This window comes from Lepidochelys kempii, chromosome 10 (genome assembly GCF_965140285.1).
Source record: "Lepidochelys kempii isolate rLepKem1 chromosome 10, rLepKem1.hap1, whole genome shotgun sequence".
NCBI classification, from domain to species: Eukaryota; Metazoa; Chordata; order Testudines; family Cheloniidae; genus Lepidochelys; species Lepidochelys kempii.
Window position 1 is genome coordinate 24488493 of NC_136389.1, and position 23714 is coordinate 24512206.

The following is a 23714-nucleotide window of genomic DNA, read 5'->3' on the forward strand; positions in this document are numbered from 1 at the left end:
GTGCCTGTCAGATACCAAGCCTTGGTTCTGGTTGAATGGTTCTTCTTCTCAGCGATGGACTTTGTAACCACAGGGGAGCAAAAGCTGTCTGCACATAATATGTGTGCCATTTTAATCATGTTGGAGGCTGTGATACCAAACATGTGGTAGGTTCAAAATGTGGAATTAAAATATCTCAAATTGAGAAGAAAAAAAGTACAAATCAATATGAAAACCCAAACCATAATATATTGGTAATATGCCCAACACCGAAGAAGCATGATTTGTGACAATCTGTTCTCTACTCTCTCCCTCCCCCCCCATGGCAGGGTTTGCCCTCTTATAGGAAACCCTCCCCTCTCCCCTTGCTACCGTTCTGGAACTAGCTTTTGAAGTTTGGCAAAGCCAAGAAGGTACAACCTTAAAGTGGCCATTTTGCAAATGGCAACCGCCCCCTCTTCTAGCCAGTCTATACCTTTTAAATGTTCCTTTTCTTATTGCTGATGACCTAGCATTGTGCATTCTCACAGACACAAACCGTTTGATTTTGTTCTTCGTAAAATCTATTGGGATGGGATGGACTGCAAATGTTGCCTAATTCTTCTGCCAACGTTGTAACAGCATCAATGTCCTTATTCCGTAAATACCTTAACTTAGATGTTGTTGCGGGGTATGCACACCCTGTCCCCGTTTCGGGGCAGGGTTGTGATACCACTGCCGTTACAGTCTCCCTGACAGCCTCTTGGCCGAAAGTGGCCAGAGTCACTGCCAGCAGTCCTTATGTTCAGGGCAGTGTGGTCTACTGGCTAAAGTTGATATGACTGCCCTCAGGTGTAGGACAATATGGCCTAGCAGCCAGGGTCCATATAACAGCTTTCGGTCCATATAACAGCTTTTCAGTGCGATCCAATGGTCGGAGTCAATTTCGCAGTCCCTAGGTACAGGGAAGTGAGGCCCAATGGCCAGTATCCAGGCAGGAGGAAGGGGCTGCCACTGGTGGGGAGGGTGACAGCCCAAGCAGAGAGGCCCAGGCCCACCCAACTCTACCGAGCCTCGACCCAGGGCCATGACGGTGGCAGAGTCCTCTGCCATTGGGTCAGTGGGGACTCCCACTGAAACATGCTTACTTCACTCAGGTGGGAGGTACCTCTTGCACATCCTCTCTGGGTCACTTCCTACCACGTTTCCAGGCATTGTAGTCCATTGAGCATTGGGGTTCCTGGGCTCCTCAACATGGGTGATTCCCTGCGGCTCCATCAGCCGCAGCCCTCCAGTCTGGCTCTTAGGGTCTCCAGTTCCTGCAGGCAAAGGCTGTGATGGCTCTTTGGCTGGCGCATCAACCCAAGGTCCTTCCCCTCCGGCAGGCAGCCTAGAATGAGCTGGGTTGCTCCCTTTTATACCGAGGCAGTAGTTGGGGTGTGTCCAGCACGTCTGGGGGGCCAGACTTCCACCGCCCATAGTGTGGGGTTAACCCCCTCTTGTCCAGTGCAGGGTATGCACACCCCATCACAGATGTAAACACTGTACACTGCCTTCCTGTCTTTGAACAAGTCTTTTCCTCTTTGAAAGAAAGGTTGATCTCCATCCATTTGCCCCCTACAGGCGTGTCTCACTGCTTGCATATCACATACCAGTGCATATTGCTACAGTAGCAACTTCTGAACAACACAACATTAGTTGTGATCATTTTTTATAAATGTATGGGTCATCTTCAGAATTTGACATTTTCTTTCTAAAACCTGATTAAAACTATCAAAATTAAGTATAGTAGAAGATGGAGATTGTTCGCTTTTATTAATGATTCGATTCCAAATGTATTAATCAAACGAGAGGTTCAGGTTAGCCAAAGATTGAATTAAGTGGCAGTATATTTCCACCAGTGGCAATCTCACATCTTATTCTAATGCATATCTTTTCTTATAAGTATTTAAAGTTAGTATGGAAGCTAATTTTCCTGCTACTGTTTTAACCTGTTACTTTTGTTTGGGCCTCGTTGTCCAATCAGAATAACAGGTGCCTATCATTTTAATATACATCTTCTTTGTGTACTGGTAGACAGTTGTGTTATGTCTCTTCTTATGTCCAGATGCTCAAGTCTCTCTTAGCCTTTACTTGTACTCTAGGTCCTGTCCTATAAACTTTTATAATTTTTATTGCTCTTTTCTGAACTGTTTCCAATTTGTCAATGTCTTTTTAAAATATCAAAACTGAAGGCAGCACTGCTGCTTATGTCTAACCAGTGCAAGTTATATGTTTGCTAGTTTATATGTGTGTTGTGAATCATGATTGGACAGCTGAGACTGACTGCTTGCTGTATGAAACTTCCTGAAGGTAGCTACACTCAGCAAAAGTCTTTCTCTTGGCCAAAGATTGTGTATTTGGGTTGTTGTGTGTACTTGCGGGGGGGAGGGGGAAGGTTGTACACATTTTACACAGTGTCGTTTTTGCTCCAGCTGCTTGCACTATAAAAGACTCTAAGACGTTGCTGTGAAACACAAATAAAACACCATTCAGGTGATGGTGTGTGAAGGCAGTTGGCTGGTTGCAAGGGAATTCTGAATACCCACTAAAACTCAAAACTGATTCCTGTTGCACCAGCTGTTCCTCCTCCCTGCAAGATTTAATCCTCTTGACAGCATAAACTATTCATTTTCATAGATTTTTCCCGCAGGAGTTTCTTTTCCTCCTCTAAGTGATTTCTCAACCTGGACATTCCTAGGTGTCTACCCTGCTTCCCTTGAGTGACACTTTTGCAGCAGATGGTGCAAATAACCTGCCATGTACAGTATTTTCCAGATCAGTATAAGACAACTGTTACATACAGCTTAGTTCTTTAGTGTTTTGTCTCATGGCATCTAAGGAAGGATTAAAAGGCAAGTGAAAATACACCATCAGCTGCTGAAGTTTCAGACTACAAAAGTGTCACTTTTTCTTTGATTATATCCTAGTATCTATCACACCAGCAGGATTATAGCACCACAGTCAGAAGGGGTTGGATATTATTTCCCCTGAGACTCTGCAGAACAAAAGCTGCAGAGGGTCCAAATCAGTGTTATGATTGTGGACACTCACTCTGTTACTACAGCACGCTGTATTGCACCCAGCCAGCACATCAGTTGCTTCCCGTTATGTTCTTGAGTTATATTTATGTCACTTGTGTCACCTGTAGTCAGGAGGTCCTCTGTTACCACATCTCTGCTGTTACATACTCAGTATAGAGATGGCTCAATCTCCGTGAACTGACCTGCCCCTGTGACTCCATTCCCTCTTGTTTACTGGCTTCTGTTGCTTCCCATCTGAACTCCTCTTTATGTTCATGTTTATTAAATACAATGTCAAAACAAAACCTACAGTTTACAGTCACAGTAGGTTTACAGCACACAAATACAAAAAGAAAACAGCCAAACTTTTCATACCCTAGACTATTCGTCCTGAGAACTAAAAGGTCAATTTGATTGATTTTTTTGCTGAACTCATCTGTTTTTTTCTCAGCCATTGCTAGCTCAAGCCTTTTCTGCAACTGCCCCATCTCTCTCTGCCCCTTTGTCTGCCATTTTATTTAGCATGCTGTCTATTTTCATGGCCTTCATGCCCTCATTACTGTTTTAATTCCTGTGCAGTCCAGTTTTACTCCTTTCCACTGAAACCACTGTCATTCAGGTCACCAGTGAATACCTCCTGGCCAAGTTCACGGGCTCTTTTCTTCATACTCCTCCTCTCCAATCTATCTCTTACCTTCATCACACTCCATTCCTTTCAGCTTTTCTTCTTTACCCTGGCAATGTGGACTATGTGTTGTGGGATGACATTCCCCTTGGCCAGCAAACCAGGGACTGAAGCCAGGGGCCCCCAGAGCTAAAAGCAGTAACTGCTTGAAGGTTTAATGCTCAATTTCTTTCTTTCTTTCTTGTCCCTATATTTGTATTGTATTGTCAGTGTCTAATTAGTATGGAAAGCTCCTTGGGGCAGGAGTCTGGTCTCCCTTAATATAGTAATGAATACTTAGTACTCAATACGTATCTAACAACAATGGTGTGGTATTTTTGGCCCACATAGAAATCAGACTAGAAAGTGGCCTCTTGTGAGATATCAGTTTGTTTTTTTCAGACTCTGAAGGTTCACATTGGCTTTGAATCAGCATCAGCTTTTTTGTATACTTTTGTGACCAGAACTTCCAAATCATTTGAACTTTGACCATTGCTATTAGAAATACCATAAAACAGTGTTCATGTTGTTTTGGTACTGACATTTCTGGCCAGGTAGCAAGCCAATTTCCTCATGCAACAACTGTCCCTCCCTCTCTGTGCCTGAAAGTTGTTCCCATTTCCTTGTGCTTGATGCAAAATAAGACATTTAAATACCATGTATTTTTGTATCAAGCAGGCAGCAGACCTTATGCTATTTGCTGGTTGGGTGTTGTCTATAGGTATGTAGCTATTTGAACAAGGGTGCGAGGGTTTTTTTTTTTTCAGTTTCAGTTTTCAGTCTTTGGGCATACAAAATGTCACTACCACTTCTACAGATATAAAGAATAATGTGATAGTTCAGTAGGAAATTATTAACCTAGGCACTGTGACTGACTTTGAATTATCATCCTGGCATGATCTAGAATATGTATTGGGACATTAGCTGTTCTGGGTGCCTCTTGTACCTGCATGCTGAGTGGGATGCTATGATGAATCATATGCTAGCCTTTGGGACCCAATCCTACCACACAGTGTGCAGCCCCTTTATCTTCTCAGCAGGTGTCCCACAACATGAGCCAAGAGGGCTGGAACAATTTTTATAGTGGGGGTGTTAAGAGCCATTGAACCAAACTGTAAATCCTGTATATAATGAAAACCACTTCAAGCCAGGGGCTGTGACAGCACCCCTAGTTCCAGCACCTATGCCAGGAGATTTTCCTTACTCTTATTTCTCATTATTCTCTCTTATTATTATGGTAGCTGAAAGTCCATCTCTCCTTTAGAAGCATTGGCAATTGGAAGTGACAACATGAGTGATTGCAGGAGAAATACAATCTCACTTTATCCTGGAAGATAACATGTCACTGCTCTAATCTGCCTCACTGGAATTTTCTGTCTTAAAGCAGCATACAAAATAGTAAATGTTCTTGGTGACAACAGAAGTCTGTGGAAAATTCCCCCCAAACCGCCAGCATTTCTGTGATACTTTTATTTTCTAGTCAATTTGGCTCAACTCCTACTTTAATACCAGATATTATAGCAAGACGTGAGGCTAATCATGTAAGTGGTGTTTGATATATTAGGTTATTAAAGTAAACTGCTGCAGGTCAGAGACTGATGCAAAGGAGGAAGCAGACATAGAATTCCAGATACACAGAATACTATAAATTTATTTTTCTGCATTAATAATTTTGTTTATTAATCAATAAAGGATGATAGACTAGAAAAGACCTGCAAAATACTAAGGGATGGTTCTCTAGTACACCAGTTCTGCTCCACTGTCACTCCATTAACTTCAGTAGATTTTTACAAAACGGAGATGCTAGTCCTTCATTCATTTTAAAATGAATTATAAGAAAACAAAAGAGGTTTGCTACTTTGCAGTCCTCTACAATAGTTATGAAAAATAGACTCCACAGGGTGTTGGTCCTGATCTCTAATTTGGACAGTGAAAACTATTGGTCTGGGCATCCATGACACTCAGGTGTATATTGTAGTCCGCAGCCCATTCCATTAACCTTGTCCAGGGCTTTGTGTGGCAACACTGCAGTACACACACCATCTGTAAATGAGAGAGGCCAGGAGTGTTGTAGTACGTGTGTATGTATGTGGGCACACAGTATCCTGAATTTTTAAAAAATCCACTTTGTGTTTGCTACAACTGAATCTAGTCTTTTTTCCACCATCAGGGACGCGACAAGGGCTGGAAGAGCCAGAAAACAAAGCTTTTAAAAAGTAATTGCAAAAACACCTATTGTGGTACTTGAGCTGACTGGTATTGGTTTAGAATCAGGTCTCAGGATAGTTAATTGACTGTAGTGCTCACTCACTGGATGGAGGATCAGATTTAGGATTGAGGTTCAACGTGAGATCCGATTTACACAGAAAAAATGTTTATTATCTCTATCAGCCCTCCTGTAATTACTACTTGGAACTTGATTAGAGTAATTTTCATAGCATGGACAAGTAGCATGACTGCAAGCCTCCAATAAACAAGTAATTAAATGCTGGATCTGAAGAGACTACATCCCAGATGTCATTCCACTTACTCAATACAAAATGAAAAAATGAGTAGAAATTCAATGTATTTGTCACTGTAGATATACAGGGCACAAGTCTATCCTTGTTTACATGGGTGTAAATCATGAATAACTTGATTTAGTTCAGTGGAGACACATCAGTGGAAAACTGGTATAAAATCAGATTCAGGCCTAAGGCTGCAGTAATGGAACCAGCTACACTGGGAATGGTGTTTGCAGGAAAATAGTAGTACTCTGGGGCAGTCTCTGTGAGGTGCCTATTCAAAAAGATTTGGAGAGAAAGGAATGCTAAAGAGACTGGAGGACTAGGACCCAGACAGATGAGTTTAAAGAGACCTAAGTTGGTAATTCCTTTTCTATATTTTGATACTGCAAGGTTCACAATAGTTATTTAAAATTCTGCTGTTGTATACTTCCAGACTGTGACTCTTATGTACTTCACTCAGGAGAACATTGTTACTGTAATTGGGAATTTCCCTTTGTGTCACCACAGTCTTTGTTAATAATGTACAAACACCAAATTAGTTTTTCTTTTCATCCACTTTGCTTTGTGCTATTTGTTAGATATTAGAATCCAAAAGAAATCTCTCTTCATTATCTATCTCATATACTGAACACTAGTTGTTTCCTTTGCCACAAATGACCTGGGGACGTGTAGGATGGTTGCCATGGAATGACTGATTATGATGGTTTTCTTAATCTCCCCCCACCTGAACTCCATTTCTCTGGAAACCTCCTTACCCTGAAGTACAACTGTCATAAATATAAAGAGAAGGGTAACCACCTTTCTGTATACAGTGCTATAAAATCCCCCCTGGCCAGAGGCAAAACCCTGTCACCTGTAAAGGGTTAAGAAGCTAAGATAACCTCGCTGGCACCTGACCAAAATGACCAATGAGGAGACAACGTATTTTCAAATCGGGAGGGTGGGGAAACAAAGGATCTATCTGGGTGATACTTTTGCCAGGAACAGATCAGGAATGCAGTCTCAGAACTTTTGTTAGTTATGTAAGGGGACTGTTGCCCCCTTACTAACATTCAGTGGGGGTGTTTTAGTTGCTAGCTCCGAGTACTCAAAGGGGAAGGGTCAATGGGGAATCAGGACCCTGAGACTGACAGTCCCCAGGAACAATGGGGAGAGGCCAATGCTCCAGGTCAGCCTGAATGACAGCGTGGGCAGGCTAATCAGGGAGTCAGGAGGCCAGGGAGGTCCCGTCTTCCGTGTGAGCTGGATTTGCCTGCGTCAGACAGAGTGGGGTTGAGCTGAGGAGAAAGCAGGGGCCCAAGCTGAGCTGGGGAGCAGAGCTGTGCCAGATCCAGAGGGACCAGAAAAGCAGCCCAGAGAGAGCAGACCCTGTCCTGGGAGCAGAGCTGCAGGCCCAAAGCCAGAGGCACAGCTCAGATAGAGCAGACTTGCCCTGGGAGGAGAGCTGCAGCAACCGGAGCCAGAGGGGCCAGAAAAGCAGCCCGGGAAGCAGGTCAGTGCTGGGAGCAGAGTCACAGAAGCAGCCTGCAGAGCAGACCTGTCCTGGGAGCAGAGCTGCAGCAACCAGAGGCAGAGGGGCTGAAGAAGCAGCCCAGGGAGCTGGAGGCAGAGCAGCAGCACCAGTGCAGGGACAGAGTGGTGCAGCTGGGACTGGAGCAGTCTGCAGCTGGGTGCGGCGAGCAGCTGGGGCCCCTGGGCAGCGGGCCCAGCACAGGGAGACGCCAATAGGCTCTGCAGGCCAGGCTTGGATCATAACCCCGACAAGGCGGGGGCGACCCTGGAAAGAAGGGTCCTACCACTTAAAGCCTGAGAGCGTGTGGCCACCACCAGAGTGAGTGTCCAACCCACAGCATCCCTGCAGCACAGCCGGGGCCTGAGAAGAAGGCCTGGGACTTACAATGAACAGACTGCGAAGTGCCCTGACTTTCCAGAGACACTGTTTGTGATGTTCCCTGCCATAGAGCGGGTTGATGTGTTTCCTTTAACCTTTCCCATTTTTCCTTATTCTTTTTAAAATTAATTGTTGATTAAATAACTTGCATTTGCTTTAACTTGTACGTAATGGTCAGTGGGTCAGGGAAGTGCCCAGCGCAGAGAGAGTATCCTGGAGTGGGGACACCCTAGCCCCTGTCCTAGGTGACCACAGCAGGGTTGGGGGTCGAGCCCCCCAGGAATCCTGGGCCCAGCCTTGTTGGGGTTACAAGGACTCTGCCAGATAGGAGAGTGGAAGGGGAGTCCTCAAGGGCAGGGAGGCCACTGGGTAAAGGAAGTGGGAGCAAGGACTCAGATCCTTTCGCTAGCCCACTTCACCAGGGTAGTGCAGAAGCCAGGAAAGTTCCCCACAATAGCAGGACTATTCCCCCGCTTACAGTTAGTAAGTAATCTAGCTAGAAATGCGTTAGATTTCCTTTTGTTTAATGGCTGGTAAAATAAGCTGTGCTGAATGGAATGTATATTCCTGTTTTTGTGTCTTTTTGTAACTTAAGGTTTTGCCTAGAGGGATTCTCTCTGTTTTGAATCTGATTACCCTGTAAGGTATTTACCATCCTCATTTTTCAGAGGTGATTCTTTTACCTTTTCTTTAAATAAAATTCTTCTTTTAAGAACCTGATCGATTTTTCATTGTTCTTAAGATCCAAGGGTTTGGGTATGTGTTCACCTGTACAAATTGGTGAGGATTATTATCAAGCCTTCCCCAGGAAAGGGGGGTGTAAGGTTTGTTTAACATGCTTGGTTTGTTTAACATGCTTGGTGGTGGCAGCATACAGTTCACGGACAAGGCAAAGTTTGTACCTTGGGGAAGTTTTTAACCTAAGCTGGTAAGAATAAGCTTAGGCGGTCTTTCATGCAGGTCCCCGCATCTGTACCCTAGAGTTCAGAGTGGGGAAGGAATCTTGACAACAACATAGCAAACTGTACCAAGAGCTGTGACAAAGCTAGTCAAGCCAGTGGAATAAACATGTGCAAGTTTCAGTTAAAGCAGAGAAGACCCCTCTTAGGGTTTAGAGCAATTCGAGATATGCAGGCTGGCAGAATGACCCAGCAGAATCCCAGTTTCAGTCAGCAAGGGCTTTTCTTCAAAGGATAGTGCTTACAAAAAGTAAGTACAAAGTAAGTTATGAGCAGAATGTGAACAGAAAACTCCTGAGCCTGGAGTTCAACCTAGTCCTATAAAAACAATGAGGAGTCCATTGGCACCTTAAAGACTAACAGATTTATTTGGGCATAAGCATTTGTGGGTAAAAAACCCACTTCTTTAGAGGCATCTTCTGCATGAAGAAGTGGGTTTTTTACCCACGAAAGCTTATACCCAAATAAATCTGTTAGTCTTTAAGGTGCCACCGGCCTCCTTGTTGCTTTTGTGGATACAGACTAACACGGCTACCCCCTGATACTCGACAACCTAGTCCTATGACTTTTGATGTGGAACCTGGTGCTCCCAAAACAATCTTTCAACACTGACTGCATCTACACTTGGAGGACGGGATGTGATTCCCAGCTCGTGTAGAAACACTTGTGGTATCTCTCATTGAGTTAGCATGCTAAAAAAGGCATAGCCATGGTAACATGGGCAGCAGTGAGTGACTGCATGAGCTGGCAGCCCCAAGTACAAACTTGCCTGGATCCCATGGGTACGTACTTAGGACAGCTAGCCTGTACCACCACTCACCACTGCCCGTGCTACCGTTGCAGTAGTAGTATACTACTATCTTTCGCATGCTATCTCGATGAGATGTGTAGACGTAGCCAGACTCTCTTCTGATCAGCCACTTCTGTAACTCGTCCTCCACATGTATGTTCAAGGGAAGGCGAAAACATTGCAAGTCCTTTTTAAGCCATCCTTCTGCATATTAGGAGGCATCTATACTGGCTGAAGTCTTCTATGCTCCCAATTTCCTTCAGGAATCCTCTGATTTTCATCTCACCTTTGCGATTTCAAAGGCTGAAATTGACTTTCACTTGTGCTGACTCCACACCACCTCCGCTCAGGTTTGTCATGTATTTGAAGAGCTTGAGAGAGGATAGTGCAAATGAAGGGTCAGTCAGCAGGCCTGGCCTGATAGCTTCCGCATAGCAACAGAGCCCTGCCATCGCCGTAGTGTGTGCATCTATAGGCATCAAACAGTGAGCTCCATGAGTTGCAGTGATCAAGGGGACCAGTGCTGTGTTAACCAGTTTAAACTTTTAGGGCCCTTCGTATCATTAGAGTACATGTCGATCAAAACCAGAAAAATTCCTTGAACAAGAAATAACCAGCCGTTTGTGTTATGTTTGCAACCTGTGTTCCAATTTTTGTTTGCTTTATTTTTTTTAGGAAGGGGTAGGTAAAGAGGAGGTATCTCTCTGCAAACAAAACAAATTTGAGATGGGCAATTTTTTATTTTTGGTTCTCTGGTATTTGTTACTACTGTTAGTAGTTTTTGAATCTGCGTATAACCATTTCCCCATGCACAGCTCTCCTGTGCATCACTGAGATATGAAAATGACAGAAGGGGCGGAGACTTGGAGATTGGGAGCAGCAGGAGAGATGTATTTATTTTCCTGGCTTAGGCCTTTGTCCAAGCATGTCTACACCTGAATTTCAATAGGGCTTTTTACGGCTAATGGCTTAAACCAGAAGCCTTAATTAGGGAAATCTCTTCTTGACATAGAAATCAATTAGAATACATCTCACTCACACAAACACACACTTACTAATTGAGCACCTTGTTTTTCTTTGTCACTTTTCTCATGTACTTTTCTATCGCACATGGATGTTGCTTGAAGAAGGGTGGTCACAGTGTCTGTCTTATCTTACAGAAAGAGATGGCTTCTTCAGCTGATAGATCAGAACTGTGGCAGGCCCATTTAATTGAGAGATTCATTGACTGGATTAAGTTGTCAATATATTTTATTTTATGTAGGCTACAGTTACAGGAGTCCTTTGTGCTCCATGAGCCAATAGTCCCCTTATAGACAATCTGCTACCCCCACAGCAACATGTAAATCCATCTGTGCTTAGTAGCAATAATTGATGTGGCTAGATATCCAGGTGCTAGCTGTTAAGCAGCTAGGCTGATGCAGAGGTTTGCACAGGAGGGAAGCTGCCTTCTATTTAAGGATGCAATGTTTGTCAATTTGCACACATCCAGTTTAATGGCCTAGTCTGTAGCTGTTAACAGACTAAGGATCAGCTTTGAAATGTAATTTTAGCTCCTTTGTAATGCAAGACCTTTGGAAGGTACAGTCCACAATTTATTATTAGGCATTAAAAATCTCTGAAGTTAGACGCTATCACTTTTCAGACATGTTTCAAGTTAGTAGGGTACTTCAACGGTGTCATTCGAATATTTGTTTGTTTAAAATTTTTTACTGGCAGATAAATTATTTTGTCATGATGCCAAATAGAAAACTACATCATAAACAGACAACTGAGAACAAGCTGAGTGGGAATGACTTGAAAGAGATGTTTTCCCATGTGAAAACAACAATGTGAAAATATTGATCCAAAATCAAATAATGTTTAACATAAATAGGGCTGGGCAAAACTGCAGATGCTCAAATAATCCCTGAAAGTCCTTGTTTGTTCGCTATCTTTGGCTTTATATTATGTTTTTGAAATATGTCCCGTTCACAGTTTTGCAGACTCCAGTTATCCACTAACAGATACAAAATGGCCAGAAGCAGTTCTAGCTCCCTCTCCAAAGCATTTTAACCATTACCTGGAGGGTAACACCCTCTAGCAGGGAAAGCATAGTTGAGAGAGAGAGTGTTGAAAGAGACCTGAAAGGGCTAGGGTGTATAGGGATGTGAGATTTGCTTTGCTTTAGATTAGAATGACATATTTAATGCCTCAGAATTTTCCTGTTTGCCTTTCATGGCCTGCCCATTGGTTGAGAAACACTGCCCTGGGCCATCCAGTCCCTCTAACTTTTGTTTAGCCAAATTTGTTTGAATTTTGTCTAATTTATTACATTCCTGCATACCTTCAAATAATAGTGTCCTAATCTCATCCAAAAAAACAGAAATCTCTCCCTTGAGTGACTGATTTTCCCAAGAGACACTTGCCCTGTGACTCTGTTCTTCTCACTTCCTCTTTCTACCCTAGCACTACCAAACTTACTCCTTTTTGTGTCTTGTGAAGTGTCCAAATAGAATTGAAATAGAGTAAAAGAAGCCACCTAAAATAAATATTTTTTTAAATGGCTGAATCCTTGTCCCATTCATATTCTTAACACTTCATTAAAAGTATAGCACGTTAATAGGTATTTGAAGTTCTTAACACATTGGAACCTAAGATTTTCTTTTTCAAAGTGTCATGTCTGAATGTCTTGGAATGCTCAATATTCCATCCATTTTCAAATCCACTTTTGTACCTGACACTCCAGTTCATCACACATCATTTGGAAGAGTGAAACAGTTAGTTTGCTATTTCCACTTAAACTTTAAAAATATGCAGACTGCGACATGTCTACCCTTACAGCGGTCCAAGCAGTAGAAAAATATAGGGATCAGTCCTGTGTCCACAGGGAGATGGTTGGGGTGCCAGAATTGGCTTTTTCCATCAGTTAACTTCCATAATTCTATTAATTTGGAGGCGTTTGTTTTTCTGCATTGTTGCTTCACAGAGTTATTGTATGTTCGGAGATTTCAAGATTGTATAGGCTTGGAATTAAACTATTGTACTTGAAGTGCAAACAAATCCACGGGAACTTCTGACTTTTCTATTTTCCAGAGTGATGGAATGGTTGCAGATAAAATGGTGAGTCAGGAGACAAAAGAGAGGTGTTGCACTTTTCTTGTTCATTATCTTTACAAGCAGTTGGCTGAGACTGTGGGAAGCTCTTGTCAGATTTTTGGTCTGTCTGAAAGAAATTCCATTACTGGTTGTCTTTTATCTTGCGCCAGATATTACCAGCCACAGGGCTAGTGTTATAAAGCACAGAAATCAATGTCCAGTGGCAATACTAATGCACATTGTGTGGCCCTGTAGAAGGGGCACAGCGTCCTCCCGAGCACCTCCTTGAGAGGGAGCATGGCTTTAGTGACGCTGGCCGCAGTTTCTGTTAACGAGGTCAAACATCTCTGGCCACGGACAAGCCAAATACTCTACAGCAGTATATCTCCTTTTGGTAAAGCCTCTGGAAATGAGCACTTGTACAAGGGTTTAAAGGCTCTGACCTCAGAGCCCAGCTAACACTTAAGTCCCAAAACAAAAGTCTCTTGGTTCCCTCAGCAGCTTCTTCTGCTGTAAGGCCTCAGGCTTCTCTGCTGCCTGGAAATACCTGCAGTCTTTCTCCTGCTTGTTCAGGGTCTCCCTCAGGCCTTACTGCAAGGGGTGCCTAGTTCCTGCTCCCAAGGAGGACCCCTTCTCTGGAGCTTTCTTTCTCAGATGCTTTTTATAGCTGAGCTCTCCTAAGCCTTTTATTAGGCTCTGGTGCTCCTTGCTTAATTAACTGCCTTCCAGCTAGTTAGACAGCTAACTATGCCCAGGTGGACCTGGGTTGATTCACTCCCTTCAGTGGAGCCCATCACAGGTAGGCTGGATAGCTGATGCCCTTAAAGGGCGTGCTCTGTGACAGGCTCATAGCAATAACTATAAAATGCCTTAAAATACTTGAGAACCTTTTAAGTTGCAGGTTATACTCTACCTTATATGACTTTTTAGTGCATGCCCTAAGACACTATTCTGTAAAGGAAGAACTTGCAGGAAAATTACTGCACATTATTTCTTCAGGGCGTTAGAAGATTAGTACATAGAGATTTTTGTGAGTCTAAATACCCGGGGGGGGCGGTGTGCACCATGTGTGGTGAAGAAGAACATTATTGCACCTGGTGATCTTCGTTCTATGAGCTGTTAAAGTTACATACTGATAAACCCAACATTTGAATGCACAAAAAGGATGAGTAGTTGATGCCTCAAATAATTGACTGTCAATGTTTTATAGGAAAATGTGCAAGAAACATAGAGTATCCCATTACCTAACTAGCCTCTGGATGTCTTTAATCCTTACAAATCAGCTGCCAACCCATTTATCTGGCAATGAATTGGAGACTTTCAGAGACTAAGAATCTATTTCTGCCGTTTACATCTGTAAAAAATAATCCAAATTTCAGTAGAAATATGAGACAGGGAGAAGCAAATTAATTCAGATAAATTATATTATTTGAACTTTAGCTTACAACTCAAATGGAATCTGGACCTGAGTTTGTCTGAAGTTCAAAAAAATTCTGATAATTTTTTTCATTAAGCAAATATATTCATTTTCATTTCTATGCCTGTTTATTTTCTGGTTCTGTGCTGACCTGGAAGAAGACATTCTGAAAATATCTGTCCCTGTAGTGCAGTAATGTAGTTCTTCCTGATTAGAAGAACCAGAAAGGTAGAGCTCTCCAAATATTGTCAATCCAGGAAAGCAGATCTGAGAATTGTGACTATTCTAGCTAAGACTACCTACTTTGGGGTACTTGCCTGCCCATCACTAGACCTTTTAAGGTTCACCTGTGATTGACAAGATATTGTATTGGTGGAGAAATTCCTTCTCTTGGACATCTCTCTAGAATTGCCCTAGGAACGTCTAACTCAAGATGCTCTAAGCAAAGTACCCAGTCACCTTAAAGATGCTTTGCCCTCTTAGGAAGCACATTTACACCTGAGCAGTGCCTATTTAGTTTGACAATAAATGTAAAATCCAAATACATTTTCTTTAAAAGATCTGAAGGGGCATATATGTGAGCAATGACTTTATAGGTGTCATTCTGTGCCAATACTCCATGGAGCAGGTCAGCCCCCTCAATATTTTTTCTTCTGGTCGGGTGAGTTCAGTCAACTCCCACAGTCAATAACTTCATTTAGTTTGGTTTGTATGGCTGTGGTTCTTCAATTTCAATTTGCATTCTTGTACTTGAATTTGAACCTCAGTTCACATTCATGTATCTGCACAGTGAATGGAGTTATCCTCAGCTGATGAATAGTTTGAGTCACACAAATTGGGCACTGGGTGGAAAGTTATTATTGAATGAGTGTGGGGTTAGAAGGGTATTATCCTTAATCTTGCTGTTCCAGGAGCAAGCTTTATTCAGAGATCTGTTTGTTAAAATACTGTTTCTGAAATCTAATCGGCCTAAAGATTTGCACCTCAATTGGGACTAATTTTCTTCCTTTTTACTATTACCACTATTATTATTGTCTGAAGTAAACAAAAATTGGCCATTGGACTGAAGATAGGATGTGCCACTGCGTGCATAGATTGTAAAGGATTAAATTGTACTCAACTTTGTGGCAGTTTCCCCCAAACTTTTGAAAGCTGAGGCCCTGTGATTGGATGGACTAGGCCCAAAGGCCCCCTACTGGAGGCCTCAGACTTTTGCCAAACCCATCCCAGGAAAGGAGCAGTGGAGAGCAGGCTAGAGTGGCTGCAAGGGAAGCAGCCAATCAGGGCCCAGGAGGGCCATATAAAAGAAGCCACAGAGAAGTAGTTAGTTGTTGCTTGGATCAGGAGAAGAAAGGACTGTAGGCCTGGCTGCCTTGAAGAGCAGCAGGGCCATGGACAGCTCAGTGTGGACAGGGACCAGGGAAGTGAGACGCTCCTGGCTGGCTGCTAGGACCAAGTAGGGACTGAGCCTGGAGAGGGCTGCAGGAAGATAGTGTCTTCAGGGAGGAAGCCTTGGGGATACAACCCCATACCAGGGCTAGCCTACTTAAAGACCAAAGCCCAGAGAGGGCTAAAGAGAGACACCACCAGAGGGGTACTGAGATAGTCCCCAGTGGACTGTATACCCTGGAAGGGGTTTGTGATGGTTAACATGCAGACAGGGTAATTCGGACAGAGCACTGTCTCTGAAAAACCCATATGAGAATCACTGAAAGGGGTCACCACAACTAAAGAACACAGACATGCCCAACCAGATGGGGGCACTCACAAGAGGTGGGTGCCAACCCCATTACAGGTCCCTTAATCTACTTTTCAGGAAAATGAAACTAATCACACTCCCCGTCATTTCTGCTATGTGAAAAGAGTGATAACTCAGAGTAGACTGTGTAGCACTTCATGTGATGTTTCCTATCCTTTCTTACATGCTTTAATGAGCAGCAAACTAGTTAACAATGGTGCCTGCAATTTACAGTATCATTGGTACCTGGCACAGCAATGGCTCTCAACCTGTCCAGACTACTGTATCCCTTTCAGAAGTCTGATTTCTCTTGCATACCCCAAGTTTCACCTCACTTAAAAACTATTTCCTTACAAAATCAGACCTAAAAATACAAAAAAGTGTCACAGCACGCTATTACTGAATAATTGCTTGCTTTCTCATTTTTACCATATAATTATCAAATAAATCAATTGGACTATAAACATTGCACTTACATTTCAGTGTATAGTATTTAGAACTGTATAAACAAGTCATTGTATGAAATTTTAGTGACTTTGCAAGTGCTTTTTATGTAGCCTGCTGTAAAACTTGGCAAATATCTAGATGAGTTGATGTACCCCCTGGAAGGTCTCTGCATACCCCTTGGGGTACACATACCCCTGATTGAGATCCACTGTGATATAGCACCCATTGGAATGAACGGGGGAGTTCACACCTCATAATTATTATTTCAGGTGCTCTACAACCTCAGATGGCATTGTGTCAGATACATTCAGATCACATTTTTAAGGTTTTCTTCACAGCTGTAACAGATAAACTTACTTTAAAAAAAAATGAAGAGAGGAAAAACAGAGAATAATTGTGAGGTCTGTGCTCCCCAGCTAATTGTTCCTGCCCTGCTCTTCGGAAAACACTGACTTATGGCCATTTATTTCTCTGTGCTTTTAAATTCCTTTAGATGGTATGTAGGTGTTAATGTATATACCCTTTAGGTTTTTTATTCCATTTCTGTCCAGATCACGCTTTACAAATGTAATTATATTTAGCCTTTTTTTAAAACAAATTGGAAGCAATGTAAAAGGGCTGGCAATTGAATTAGTTAAAAGCCTTGTTCCACTTCATTCCATCTGGGGAATGTCTCTTGTTTTTCTTGAAAAAATATTGTATTCGTGTTACTGTCAGTTTGATTTGGTGATGAAGACAGACACTTACTGCAATATGCTGTATTTATCCTTCACTGTGCTGCTTTAACTGCGACAAAATCTTAAATCTAAAAACATATTCCCTCAACTAGATACTTGTTTTGAGTTTCTTGTTTTAATAAAGTGAAGCTTTACAAGTACAGTACTTCATCACCTGGCTTCTGAGTCTGGAAATAGGACTTATCCTATCACATAAAACAATAATAATAATTATACCTTTTACTTTCAGTCATTTCTGTTGTTGAGAGAAATTTTATATGTATTGGGAAGGTAGTTGGAGGGACTGAGGAGGATGTGAATGAAATTGGATTGAGAATGAGTTATGTGAATATGTCAGTTCAGGTCACAATAGACAAATGATGCAGAAAGATTCATATGAGCTTTCCTGGTAGCCTGAGGTTGGCCTGGCAGATGAGGTAAAGCCTCCACAATCAGTCAAAATGCAGTATGGTGTCACTGCTCTAACAGAAATTTGCTTTTAGTGTGGTCTCTGCATTTTCCATGTATAAATTTGAGTGAGGGCATTTTGAGACAGGAGACCGATAAAGAGGAGAAGACTCACTGATCAATCAGAAAAATAGGTTAGATTCTCTTTTAACCCAGATAGTCAGAAGGAATGGGTAGGTAATGTTCCCCTTAACAAGCGGACAGCTTCAACGTGTCTGAAAATGCAGTGTATATAAATTCTGAAGAAATCTATCGTTTTTAAAGGGTCTATCTGGACAGGTACTATAGGCTGGAGCTACTGAAAACAAAAACATTAGATAGTGTAGCAGATATTTTTTGTTGAGCAGTTGGGTGGGAGACATAGTTTGCAGCTGGGATTTACAATTGGGTTTCTTTCTTCTTCCAGCCACAGCATCAGAAGTGTCACACAAGAAACAGGACATCCAGTGTGGTCCCTTTTCTGTTTCAGTTGCAGGCTCATCCCATCTCTGCCCCCAGTATTTCAACAGAAGGATATGTCGAAGTCAAAAATACTGCTGTATAGCTAAAAAAGCTTAAAATACAGCCTGGATTATTTTCTAGGATTCCTTCAGACCCACTTGTTCTTGGATTTTTTTAATTCTGCATCATGTCTTTTGCTTCTAGGTTGCCTGCTCAAATCTAGCACAAGCTGGTAGTGACAAAAGTTGCAATGGCTCTGTGATGAGTTTTGTCTGTTTCCCAGTGGACAGGCACTAACTGGGAGGACCTGCAGAGAGGCTGTAGTGGACTACGGGCATGTCTACAGTACAAAATTAAGTCAACCTAATTTATATTGGTATACAGCTGCCACAGTCATTTCATCGCTTGTGCATGTCTACTCTCTGCTCCTTATGTCGGCGGTGTGCATCCTCACCAGGAGGGCTTGCACCAATTGAACTGTGTGTGGGGCACTGTGGGATGGCTTCTGAAAGCGATCAACAGTTGAGGTAAAGCAACACAGTGTCTACAATGACCCTGCGTCGACCTAGCTATATTGATATTGACTCTACACCACTCGGGGAGGTGGAATTAAGTCGGTGTAGGGAGTGAGTTACATCAATGGGAGCGAAATTTTAGTGTAGATACTGACAGAGTTAGGTTGATATAAGCTGCCTTGCGTCAAACTAACTCTGAAGTATAGACCAGGGCTAAGCATTGAATGATGCTGGAGACTGAGTTATCTTCTCAGCCTTAAAATTAGGCCTTCTGGGGCAGGTTTTAAAGGCACTCTTATGAGATTGCATGGCTCTGCTACTGCAGTAGATAGGCCTATTTTATGGATAAATGAAAGATTCTTTCTCTAGGACTGTAAATCCAGTATCCTTTACGAGCAACATATTTACACGCGCAATGTGTGAAAAAGAAACTCCAGAAAGAGCATCTTGAGGTAGCTCAAATATATTCTCATGTTTCACCCAGCCTTGAGCAGATTCCAATAGATTCTCTAAAATAGAACAAAATAAAAAGTCCCACTTTAAGGGTTGCTGTAAAAGTGACAGCTGTTCTGGCTACTATTGAATTTATTTTAAAAGGCAAAAGAATTTGGACAGAATAGATATAAGGTATCTGTAGAGTTCATGTAGAAATTCTGCAGTCATCCAAAGTGAGTTAGTCCCAGAATCATGCTAACGATGCCAAGTCAAAAGAGCAAGAACATTCTTGGTAAATAACTTTGTAAAAAGTGCTAGTGGTTTGAAGAATCACTAACTGTTGCTCTGATCTCTGTGGTGAGTCAATAACCCTAGCCAATAAAGTATGCCACAGTCACCTCTGCATCACATGATGTATATGTTAATGCACATGACTACAGCTTTGGTAAATACATATCCCGTTGGCTATTCACATTGTAATTCCTTTGTAGTGGAGTCATTCTGTCAATCCCTTACAGCAAATCTGGAGGAATTAAGGTAAAATTTGGTCACTTCAGGTATAACCTAGGTAAGCTTCCAAATTAACTAAAAAGGATCTGTGATTTCATTAATTAATCTGCACAAGTCATTGAAAGAAAAGGTGGCCCATTAACTGCCTTCCATTAATTAGCCTTAATTGTATAATTTGCCTTTAAACATAGTACACAAAACCAAGAAAGAGAGACACATAAGAACATAATGAGAGCTAAAAAAGAAACTGCTGATCTAAGTGAGAAAGCAAGTATTCATAGACTAGATAGCTGTTTACAGAGATAATGCTATGCATTAAAACTGTGATATAGTTGCACACTTTGAGTATTAGGGTGTCCTCAGCCTTTGTGCTTGTAGAACCATAATATGCATTCATAGTAATAATACCTAGCTTTTATATAGCTATTTATAGAACATATTAAGGGGTGCTGGACAGAAAGCATGTAGAAATAAGAATGAAGAGCTCTGGATCTGAAGTTAACGTCTCGTATATGACAGATGAACACTTCACTTAATGGTACCCATTTAATAAGGAATTCCTGGTGCGTGTGTGTGTGGAACTAGGGCACTAGTCGAGAAGGGAAAATAACTTCAGTCATGCACCAATCCCTTTGATCTGCAAAGGAACCAGGATATTATTTGTTCAAGAAACTCCATTTGACAGAAAGGAAGAGTAATGCAAATAACTATGGCCACATCAAAGCGTCTTCTAACTTTTCTGAATGTCATGATGTACTTCATATTTAGACATAACAGTTATAGAAGGAAATCTATTTCTCCTTTGCTGGTTTACTGCTCCGTGTCCTCGGAAGCACTGAGCAGAATCCACATAGCCTTTTTAGCTTATTTGCATAGTAAGGACGGGAGACATAGGCGGCAACTCCATAGGTACTCCAGGGCTGGAGCACCCACACGGAAAAAATAGTGGATGCTCAGCATCCACTGGTGACCCGCCAATCAGCTCCTCCCCCTTGCCCCTAGGGCATCTCGCCTGTTGGCAGGCCCTGCCGATCAGCTCCCAGCATCTCCTGACCGCCACAATCAGCTGTTCAGTGGTGTGCAGGCACTGGGGAGAGGGGGTGCAACGGGGCCAGAAGAGGCAGGGATGGAGAGGAGCGGGAAGAGGCAGGGTGAAGCGAGGGCAGGACCTGGGATGGAGCAGGGGTCGATCACCCCTGGCAATGACAAAGTCAGCACCTGTATCTCAAGAAACATGTAAATGGTTAATTATGCCAATTAGTATTTTAATCTGAAATGTATTGCTGTCTTTTGAGGTTTAAGCCATGACCAATAAAGGACCATTTTTCCCCTCCCTTGAATACATTCATTTCACATCCTCTGATTTCAGTGGCAGTTGTGTGCCCATATTGAAGACCAGAATTTAGTCCAAAATTATTGTTAAATTGGGTCAGTATTAGCTTCTCAAAGAAGTATTTTTCCTAACTCCAGATAATAGTCTAAGTTTATCTGGATTCCACTAGCCATGGATGTCATTAGCGAAGTGCATGATGCTTCTCTAGTTCCTTCAGGAGATGGTGTGTGAAAGTCACTTGATAAAAACTGGGTGACCTGAACTGAGAACTACCAGATGTGTTCTTCTGCTGTATGTTCCATTACCTGTTGTTTCCAGGCAGTAGTGTGAATGTGCACCATTGCAATATGTACCCATCAGGACCTATGAATTAAAACATGATTAGCACTATTTGTTTGATGTGTTGCTTCTCTGGATAGCTGAAATTTTCACATTGTAGGCTTGTCAGCGGAGCATCAATGGATATTAAATTGTATAATCAAATAGGATCAGATCTTCAGCTTCAATGGAGCTATGCCAATTTACACGAGTTGAGGATTTCAGCAATGAAGTTTTAGGAAGGAGTGGGTAAAGAAAACCATCTTTGGCCTTATTAACCTAAGCCTCAAACTTTATCCCTTTAATTATTGCCTGCAGCTCCTTTAGTTTTTCAAGCTCTGAAACTGGGCTTCTCCTACTTCAAAAAGTTCTCCGTACACAGACTCAGGGCTTGTCTTCACTATGGGGGTAAGTCAACCTAAGTTATGCTACTCCAGCTACATAGCTTAGGTTGACTTACCCTGCTGTCTTCACTGTGCTGCGTCAACGGGAGATGCTCTCCTGTCGACTCCCCCTACTCTTCTCGGGGAGCTGGAGTACCAAGGTTGACCGGAGAGTGTTCTGCTGTCGATTTAGCGGGGCTTCTCTACAGCGTGGATCTCTCCATAGTGAAAACCAGCCCACAGCCTGTAACAGTTGAGCTGAGGACCGTCCTTAAAGAGCATCTAAAGCAATGCAGGAAGCATGGGGAGCAGCTTCACTTTTTAAAGTAGCAAAAGACTAAGGACAATAACTTCAATCTATTCCAGTGCTTCTGTGGTGTTTGACTGACTTCATGTGGCTTTTCTCTAATGCCTAATTTTGGCATTCATCTTTCCCAAGGTCCTAATTACATCTGCAGTTCTAGACAATGTCAGGGTCACACACTGAATAGTCTTTGTATCCCTGGAAATGGCTGGCCTGACTCTCCCCTAAACACCCGCTTTTTTTAATGGTACCCAAAACTTACCTTAGATTTTACCTCTGAAAATCAGGTACTAAATATTTATTATTGGATTCCATCATGCACTTAAGTAAGTTGCTTGTATTTGTTTCTAAACTATTTTTTATAAAAAAAAAATTAAAGTATAAAGCCTGTCAATGAGATCTTATTTGGCAGCAAGGTGATAGATTGCTATATATATGAAAGTAGTGATAAAAACCTCTGTGTAGGGTTATGTTGTGTTGGTTTATATGGAGCAGTTTTTTTCTTAAGGCAAAATGTTGGTCTGGAATCTGCACTGCAGGGTGTTTTTTTCTTCATTGTGGACCTCTGCTTCTTATTCTGCATTCAAATCCCTGTGTAGCATGTCCATTGGCATCAGGAGTTTTGTGTGTGTATTAAATAGAGAGATGAAGTGTGGATCACAAAGCTAGATTTTGCCCACAGTTTTATGTGCATAAACAGGCACAACTCCATTGACAAAAGTGGAGTTACTAATTTAAACCAGATGTGAATTAAGAAATTCATCAAAGAGCAAATTCACTACTTGCATAAACCAGTATAACTTCATTGAAGTCAGTGAAGTTCTGCCAGTTTATACTGGGCAGATTTGTGTTCTTATGTTCTCTTTCCTCCTCTTCCCCCAAAAGTTGAATTAGAAAACAAGTACACAAACATTGCTGAAGATGTTTTATATTTCACAGGCTTCAAAATGGACCAACTTTCTGGTTTGGGCAATATTTTTATTGATTTTTTTATCAATCTTTGTAGGATAGTTTGTTCCCTAACAGAATATCCAAGATTTTGAAAGTATTTTGATAAAATTTCTATTAAAATATTAATGATAAATGTTACAGAAAATTTCACTTATGCATAATTTTTTGCACAAACTTTCATTTTTTCCATGTAATTTCTGACAGATTTTAACATTAAATACATTGACCAATTCTCTCCTCTCACTATAAATAAAATGTGAAGAAATATAACAGCTTTGTATAATGTACTTAATATTAGATTGTGAAAGTAGGGAGACAGTGATGTCTAGTGGCTATAGCAGGAGTATGGGAATTAAGACTCCTGTGATTTCTGGGGCCTACATTAACTCCCAGTGTTTTTAGGCAAGTCATTTAATTTTTCTGTGCTTCAGTTTATCCATATGGTGTTTCTGTGTTGACATCTACTCAAAAAGTCTCACCCATTTTCTTCAACATTTTCAACCTTCAGAGAAAATATGGCAATTTTCTTGCTGATTTTTTTGTAGACAAAATTATTGAGGGTCGTAAAAGATGGCTTATTATGATTGAAATCTTACCAGAGTCAACAATTGTCTGTCTTATCTAGCCTTCCCTGGTTTTGTTTTCTTGAAGCATACTGCAATTTTATTGTAAATCCTGGCACGTTCTGTACAGAGTGCCACTATAGAAAGGCTATGAATGTTGCCTGTTGAGAGCTGTCATAACGCTCATGCTTGAACACAGCTGTCTACAACTCATGTACTAAATATAATTGTTTGGAACTGAAATGTTTGGCACAATGGTATTACTC

General features: G+C 41.8%; 1 protein-coding gene across 1 annotated transcript in view; it reads left to right on the top strand.

Annotated features, from left to right (window-relative positions):
* Nucleotides 1-23714, top strand: part of LOC144930913 (glutamate receptor ionotropic, NMDA 2A-like) — a 73030-nt gene that overhangs the window by 11101 nt on the left and 38215 nt on the right. The window lies entirely within an intron of this gene.